At 46.8% G+C, this 8264-nt stretch overlaps 2 non-coding genes across 2 annotated transcripts; both read left to right on the top strand.

Annotated features, from left to right (window-relative positions):
- The first annotated feature begins 5939 nt into the window (after positions 1–5939).
- Positions 5940–6013, top strand: TRNAF-GAA (transfer RNA phenylalanine (anticodon GAA)). Its single transcript has one exon. It is a non-coding gene; the product is annotated as a tRNA-Phe (tRNA).
- A 271-nt stretch (positions 6014–6284) lies between these two features.
- Positions 6285–6359, top strand: TRNAP-UGG (transfer RNA proline (anticodon UGG)). Its single transcript has one exon. It is a non-coding gene; the product is annotated as a tRNA-Pro (tRNA).
- Positions 6360–8264: the final 1905 nt, after the last annotated feature.

The following is an 8264-nucleotide window of genomic DNA, read 5'->3' as shown; positions in this document are numbered from 1 at the left end:
CGAATAGAATCGAGGCGGGCTTAGCTGTTCTAACCGGGCATTGAAATAATGGGAGAAAGAAACGAACCTATGGAATGACTTCCATCGTCTTTCTATGTACTGGAATGACAACGATTTTAATGGTCACACAGGATCCCCCACCCTTCCATCCTTTTTAAGACGTAGTCTTCTTATTGAGACTCTGGCTTGGCTCTCCCTCATTCGACCGGCCTACCTTTCAGATCCTCCAGCTGCTGGCTCGCTTTCGCAGCAGTCTAAAAGCCTGCGCTCATACTTCAATGTTATCCGGTCTTCTGTTATCGATCTTCCTGGAATGGCTTTTCCTGCTTTCTCGAGTCTGGATACCCACATTCTAATTATAGGTTTCCTTCGCCACCCTTCCTCGCTCGAGCCTTCGACCCTCTCTTTTTTTCTGGATCTTGGTGGTTGAATGTTATAGTTAGCGTGCTAGCCGGGTTGACCCTCTACCCGCTCGAAGGCAACTATCCCTTTTCTTTGTATGCTTAACTACGACCCTTTGTTCTACCCAGTGGGGTACATACACAACCCTCGGGCTCAACGGTTAGGTTCGACTCTGGTCTCATCGGACACCCAATGAAAGGCTGACATTCAATTACGAAGCGGGCATATATATGAGATGAAGCACACCCGAAGACAAGGCTGTCTCGACTCTCGTTAAGTCATAGTTGGGTAAACTCGGAACATAGTATGGAGGGATTAAGACGACTCTCTGTAAGAGACTTTATCGAGGCTTTATGCAACAACCCCTCAACTATACCTACCTTTCATAATACGTATGGCGTTGCATCCGTGCACTCATTCTCTTTTTTTAGCTTTCCTCCACCTAGACTTTCCTGGTCCTGGGGCTTGCGTTCCTTACTTCAGTCTGTCTTTCAGTATACTGGCCATCTTCTTCTTAATGGCTGCCTGCCATCTTCCTTGTCGCCGTCCTTTGGCTTGGCTTATAAACTTTCAACGCCATCCTGTCTTTCTTTCTACCTTGTTCTTTGGATGCTTTCCCCGAATCGGGGTCTTAGCTACTCGCTTTCGAACGATCTTCCGCCGCCTTCTGAGTTCTGGCCATAGACTTTGTCTTTCGGGCTGGGTTGTTGTTGCTGCCCTTGTAGGTAGTCCTTGTTGGAGAGTCATAGCTTATCTCAATTGAGAGTCCTGCGCAGCGTCTTATCTAGACCGCTGGCAGCCTTAGCTAGAGCCACTGTAACATTGGGGTAAAATGTGTCCTGCCTTGAACGAAGATGAACAGAGACTCCTTGGGACGTCAAGTTCGGATCTTGGCCTTTCCTCTCCTTGACTTGTATTAGTAGAGCGTTCTTCATCTAAAGGCTCTTCATATCATGAACTTGTCTAAGTCAAACTCTTCTTGTTGCGGGAGAAGGTTCTGGTAAGCTCGTCAGGTGCTGGCGTAAGTAGTAACTCCTACCGTTGCTAAAGCTTTCTCTTTAAGGCTTTTCACTCCGATTATCGTTATTCAAGCGGTATCACAGAGAATCTTTCCTTTCGTCCTTCTGGCAAGGGTTTGAAGAGGGGCTTGGTAGCTAGGAAAGTAAAGTCAGGGAGGAAGGCGCTGTACTATTGGGCAAGTAGCGGTTGTAGTCTCGTCTTTCTTGTAGCTTTGGGGATTTTTTTATGCTACTTTAGGATTAAAAAAAAGGCTTCAAGCTCAAGTGCAAGCTGAGTAAACTTGTTCCGTTTTACTGCAAGTCTAAAGAAAGGGAGGGGCAAAGTCCACTCGCTATTAGCTCGCAACAATCTCTCCACTCGCATAGTAAACAGCGCTCGCCCTAGTAAAATCCGGATCTTGTTCCTTTGCGAGCGGAAGTCAGAACGAATACCGAGACTCCTTTCCGCCTTATTAGTTATTCAAGCGGATCACTTTGTTTGTAATGAAAAGGAAAGAGAAGGCGGCTGTAGATCTCGAGTCTTTACGGGCAATGAAAGCGGTAGGGCAAGTGAAACATTCGAGATTTGTCAGGCTTAAGGTAAAGGGCATGAGAGAAAGAAAGTTCTTGTTTCCGGGCTCAACTATGGGAATAAGGGGAATAAGAGCAGGCGGTAAGTGAAGAAATTCCTTCCGGTAGTGGATGCTGGTGAATCAGAGTAAAATCTCTCTTTTCGGAAGCGAAGTCGTAACTTATACCGTTCGAAAGGCGCTCCAGCCCTTATGGTTATGGATAAGGATAAATAAATAGAACCGTTCTTTCTTTCTTTGCGGTTACGGTAAGCAAGCAAGTCTATTAGTACACAACACTCGTTTATAAAAGGCGAATAATTGACTTTACTGACGAGCGTGAGAGCGATACACTTTGTCTTTTGGTTTTGAACTTCTAAGAGCTTTTAAGTCGGAACTCAAAGCTAGTGCGTTAAGCAAGCTTCTTTGTTGTAAGGCTATCGGATTAGAGAATTCCCTCTTTTTTGCTCGCCCTACTTCTAAGTCTCGATAGAAAAGGGAAAGCAAGTGCTGTGATGAGATCTGTCTTTCGGCTTGGTCGAGGACACCATTACCTTGTTGCTCGCATCGTGATCGATGTAGATTCTTCCTCTCCAGAGCCCCGACCAGTCTTGACTGAAAAGCTTTCAGACCCCTGTGTGAGCAAGTTATACTAGCAACTTGCTGTGTCATGTCCGTTTTCGTTACACATATGATATGGTACCTCTTGAGACTGAGATCTCTTTTGCTACTGGTACAATCACCTCTCACGAGGTTGAAGCAGAGCCAAAATCTGTCCCACTAACCTGGCCAATCTCTCGGGTGAAATGTCTGGGGTGACATGTGCATTCCGAAATATTTCCATCATTTGTTCTCGGTGGTGCTCTGAAGTTAAAAGAAGACCTAAGATCTAAATTTGGGCAGGGACTTTGCTAAGCTGTTCGGCCACATTCTATTCCGATTGCCTTGAGAAAAGCATCAGTATTTTCCTTCCCTTTTCCTTTCTCTCTTCTCCGTATCTTTTTTCTTAATTCCAAGGGACTTTATCCAGATTGTAGACGGAAGGTGGTTGGTAAGGGATAATGAGTGGTTGTGGTACAGGCAGGGTGAGGGGTTGAGTCGGGATTTGAATAAAAACTAGATTTTGGGGTCAAGGGAATCGGACCCCGGCTTCGCCCGAAGCATGCTACGGAACGAGCCTTGTCTACGAAGCAAGTTCAGTCAGCGCATAAATCGTCCGCGAGTGTAGTTGACTAGTAGTACCATTAGCCTAAACGCTCCGTATCCTTCGCGGCCGCCAATAGTTCTAATTCCTTCGCTATTGGAACTATGACTCCCGCTCCGTAAACTACGCTCGCTGCCTCCCGGGTCTCGTCTCAAGCTGTGGTATAGACGGAGTTTCCTGCCTCCCGTCACAAATCCAGAAAAGGGTAGCTAGTGTCCTTAATCGAATGACTTGAAACACTTCTCCGTAAGAAGCACTATTGGATTGGTTGCAACCACACCTACTCTTAGTCTAGTCTTGACCTGGGCTTTTTAGGGATTCCCTGAAACCTGAGCAAGAACCGCTTTCTAGTTGGATTCTTATGAGAGCTCCTCGGCTTCCGTTTCCGCTCCTGGCCTATTGGTTGATGATAGGGTTCCTGTTGGTGGAGTTCCTGCCCTTGGCCTTGGTTCCAGTCTCGTCTCGCATGCCAGCAAGTATTCTAGAAAGAACGACTTGGTTTCATGTAGCTACTATAGCTCCTCTCGCCTTTCTAGCCTGCCTTGTGTTGCTAGGAAATGCCTAAGCCTTTTTCGATTTCGAGGCTTGAACCCTGAAAACGGAACTAGACCCCGTTCCCTCTATGTCCATTCAATCTGAATCTTGCTGCATGAATGCACTGTAAGACCTGGAATGCCCTATTTGATCTCTTCCTCTCCCATCGAGGCTTGAACCCGCACTAGCACTAGTATATGGTGATATCCAACTCGAAAGCCCGAACACAAAAAGCCCCTTCATTATTATTAGATAAAGAAAGGGTAAAGGAGAAAAAACCAAAGCTAAGGAGCTGACAACTGCGAGAAACGTCGAATAGGAAAGACTTGGTATATAATCCGTGCCTTCGTTCTGGCTATAGTCCATTAGCAAGCGAGTAGGGGAACCGTTCCTTCCGTTCAGTAAGGGAATACAAGCATTACGGGGAGTTTTTTAATAGGAATATGAATATGACTCTTCCCAACTCAAGTCAAGCGAAGCGTAGTGAGGAAGGAGGGGAAGAACAACTATAGAAAGGCTAAGTGAAGTACTTCTCGGGACTTCTCTTTTCTTCTTGCTTATTCTGATCTTCTTGCTTATCACCGACTTTCCGAGCGTAGTCTTTAGTAGGGGGGGCCATTATCGCAGGGAGGGAGTAGGAACATGACAAACCATTAGAATGCATTCTCGCAGGAAGTAGCATACTCATGTTGCCAGCTTTCGTTCCGAAGGCCGGTTCAGTAAGAGTGAAAATCCTTCACACTGTCCCGTGCATTAAGGTGGCATGTCTTACTCCGGGCCAGCAGTGAACGAAGTGTTAAAGTAGAGAAAGCTAGCGTTCCGTACTCAGCCGGCCAAGCAAAACTCCAGCTAAGCTAATAGCTCTAATTGTGGGATATCTTAAAAAGATGCTCTTGTTTGTGGCCTTCCTTCTCTTCTGGTTAATCCTATGAATCGGTAATCGGATCGGCAACAGGTAACAGGCTTTATCTGGGTTCAATTCCTTTCTTCCTACCCGGACCAGCATTGGATTAATTCCTTCGATGCTTGCTCGGAGCGGGGTCGACTCAATATCGAGAGACTCAGCCACCGAGGACTTTATCGCACCTTTATGTCTCCATCTCTCGAGTCGAGCTCAATCTCTGGCAGGTATTGTTTGGTCTGGAGTGCCGTCCATCTTTCTGGATGATGAAGCCCTGTTTGCCAACATTTCAGATAGTTGGTGGATCGGGAATCTAACCCAGCGAAGAAAACGCCTACGACTAAGTCAGGCGCACTAGCGCACCAAGCAAGAAAACGGTGGATTGACTGGCTAACTAGTGCAATCAACAAAAAGAGCCTTCGCCTTAGTAAGCTAGCTTTGGTTGCTAAGCAAGCCTGGTTCTCCGGGCACTACGGTAGGACATGGATCGATCATGACGAGAATTGACTCCTCCGTAATGTAATAGAAGAGTCACAGTCCTGTTCCCCGGGCTTTCTCCCTTCTCGACCAGACGAAGGAGATATGAATTCTATTCAGGCGGGCCAAGCCCTTACCCTGTGTTCTCTCCAGGTCGGGTCGGAGGCGAAGACTGGCAAAGTTCATCATTCAGTGGTGGGGTGTTCATAGAAAAGAAGGCGTCGCCAAACGAGTGGCAGATTTGGATGGAGTCTCGCTTTGATGCTGGGGAGATCCATAGATCTGTATAGAGTCTCGCTCATATATCTCGAGGAAGAGTACGCGCGCTAGCGCTAGCGCGCTACGGCTTACGCAGTTGATCGGATCAGATAGCCCGAAGGGCTCAAATTCCGATCAACAAGTTGGAGGTATGGCTGAGTGGCTAAAGGCATTGGTTTGCTAAATCGACATACAAGAAGATTGTATCATGGGTTCGAATCCCATTTCCTCCGGCACAGAAGTGGAACGGGCGAAATTACGTGAGAGAAAGAACCTCTTGGTGGAGTCCCCCCGAGGACAGAATAGCACAACTTAGTGACTAGGAGCGGAGGGAGAGCCCGTTGCGCCTTGTTTTTGTTTGACCGGCCTATCTTCTTTCGAGAAGCAAGCTCCCTCCGGTTGTCCAGTCCCTGGGCGGCTCTCGGTTTTTGAGCATGTTGGGAGATTAGGCGGCAGTTGAAAGAGCTGCTCGAAAGCTTGACGAACAAGCGAAAAAAGAAAGCCCTAACTATTTATTTGAGTAAAGGGCTTTTCCCTTACTAGTCAAGTGGTAAGGTAGGGCGTATTCTTTGAAGAAAACAGACTTTAGGAAAGTGGTTCAGGTAGCTCAGCTGGTTAGAGCAAAGGACTGAAAATCCTTGTGTCAGTGGTTCGAATCCACTTCTAAGCAAAGGGTCCAAAGGACACGTAGCCGGGAGCGAGCCGGATTTGGAAATGAAAATGAAAGAGGAAGCAAAAAACAATGTGAGCGCTCCTTCACCTCGTAAACTCGGTAAAGCAGCTTCGCTCCTGCACGAGACGGCTTTTTGGCGAGGTAGATTTTATAAAAAAAGCTGTTGATTACTCGGATTGGTTCTCGCGTCCCTGTGCCCAAAAGGATGGGCGAGTTTGGTTTGAGTGTTCATCGATTGGGTGGATCTATATGCTCCGGGGGGGTGAGACGAGGTGTAGCGCAGTCTGGTCAGCGCATCTGTTTTGGGTACAGAGGGCCATAGGTTCGAATCCTGTCACCTTGATGTGGTATTCTCAGGGGCCGAAGTGCAAAGCCCCGTAGCCTATCCGTGGTCAGGAAGGCAGGCGAACCGCGCACACTGAAAAAAAAAGAAGATCTCCATTTTTTTCTATCACACGTAGAATTGTCATTTTATTTTTTCTTTTGAAACCCCTTACCTTATCAGTCATAAGGCAGGTTTTTGGTATCATATATCGAGAGAATTATTCTTAAAAAGCTATTCCACTGGTGTGACTTAGATACCCCTTTCTTTGTGGTATCAGTCATGCTATTTGAATAGCCTTCAATCATCATAGCCTCTCCACCGGTTCCGAAGACTCCTTCGGCATCAATGTGCTCCAATGAAAGAGATAAGACCCTTTCCTGAACCAGAACCGGGCACAAAACGCCGAGGTAGAAAGTAGAAAGCGAGCTCTTTTCGCGTATACGCAATCTCGAAGCCCAATTAGCTCACGGACTGCCTCCTCAACCCTGGCGAGTACGAGAGCTTGGTAAGAGAGAATGTCGAATGAGAAATACATTCGATTACGGCAACATTCGCAACTACCAAAGTGCACTAAACCTAGTAGAGATCTTCGACCTAACGATAATGGAACTTCAAGCCCATTTTTGAAATCCGCTTTGTACCTTATTGTTGACCGAACCGGATGCACGCCAGGCCCAAATTCTCTCTCAGTCACCCTTTGACGAAAGGAACATAAGATCCGAAGTTTACGACTTTATCGAAGAGAAAGTCGACGGATCTGAGTTCTACACGCTTTCATTTTCAAAAGCTTCTGTTAGAAGCTTTCCTACGGTACTTTATTCAGGATGTGCAACAATACGGTCATCTCTCAGCCGTGTATAGAGAATTCCTTTATCATTTCCTTGGCAGATAACACAAATGAAATCGCTTCCCTGACCGCCCATCTTATGAGTCAGTCCATTCTTGTCGCAGTTGTTGGTTTGTTGTACTATTCTGTACCTCTCTCTTTTGATAGAAAGACGTTCGGGAGCTGGGAGGGCCTATCGTGAGGGAACTCTCCTTTTCACGGTAGGCGAAGGTAAAGCGGGAGCTGCGTATGTCCACGGTGATCAAGGCAGAGCGACTCCTTCTTTAAAAGAGGTTGGTTTTCTCGAAACTGTTAGATCCGTTTTCGTTAAAGAAAAAATAGGAGCTCTTGGTTTGGCCGATGTCGATTCGTATGGCAATGCGGACTCGACTCAGGATGAGGATTCCGCTTTGAATAATGCTGCTATGAGCCGAAAGAGCTGGCAAGCTATCTCGCTAAACGAAAGGAAAAAGCACGTACGGGTTGCCCTCGTTGCAAGGGGCGGGGGCCAGCCAGCCAAAGAAGGTCAGTAGGACTCGGTTAGGACCCTTGATCCGGTTCAGCTAGGTTCTTCCATGCGATAATGTATGCGTATCGGTATCCTCTTCAGGACCGGTTGCTTCTGATTTTGGTTTATACGTTTGGAGAAACCTGCTAAGCCCGCCTTTCTTACCCGGTGTGATTCAATCTTTCAGCTCAAACTTTCCTATCGTCCTTAGGAAAAGGTAAGAGTACGACTACCTTTTCCTTTTCTTGCCCGAGCCAAGGGATCATTCAGTTTCTACCAAAAAGTTCGCTATCTATTAGTTGCCGTAATCGAATGTATTTCTCATTTCGTGTTAGCTCCTCCAAGAGCTTCCTGGTCCGTAGTAGACGAAACCTTGGACTTCTATCGGACTTATAGCATTGCCTGGTGAGCTCGCCGTTGAGGGTTGGCCTTACAGGAGATCGAGAGCCTTTCTTTCCCTGCCTGGTATGCTTTCCCGCTTATCGCGCAACTAGCCAACTAGCCAAAGAGAGAGGGAGAGGGATCATGCCAATTTGTATGTGCATTTTGTCCGTCTTGTACTTGCCTGCTTAGCTTTCTTAGCCAACAT

This window comes from Momordica charantia (assembly GCF_013281855.1).
Source record: "Momordica charantia cultivar OHB3-1 chromosome 9 unlocalized genomic scaffold, Mcharantia_2.0 BLBB01000009.1, whole genome shotgun sequence".
NCBI classification, from domain to species: Eukaryota; Viridiplantae; Streptophyta; class Magnoliopsida; order Cucurbitales; family Cucurbitaceae; genus Momordica; species Momordica charantia.
The sequence above is the reverse complement of the archived record's forward strand: the minus strand, read 5'-3'. Positions and strand labels throughout refer to the sequence as shown.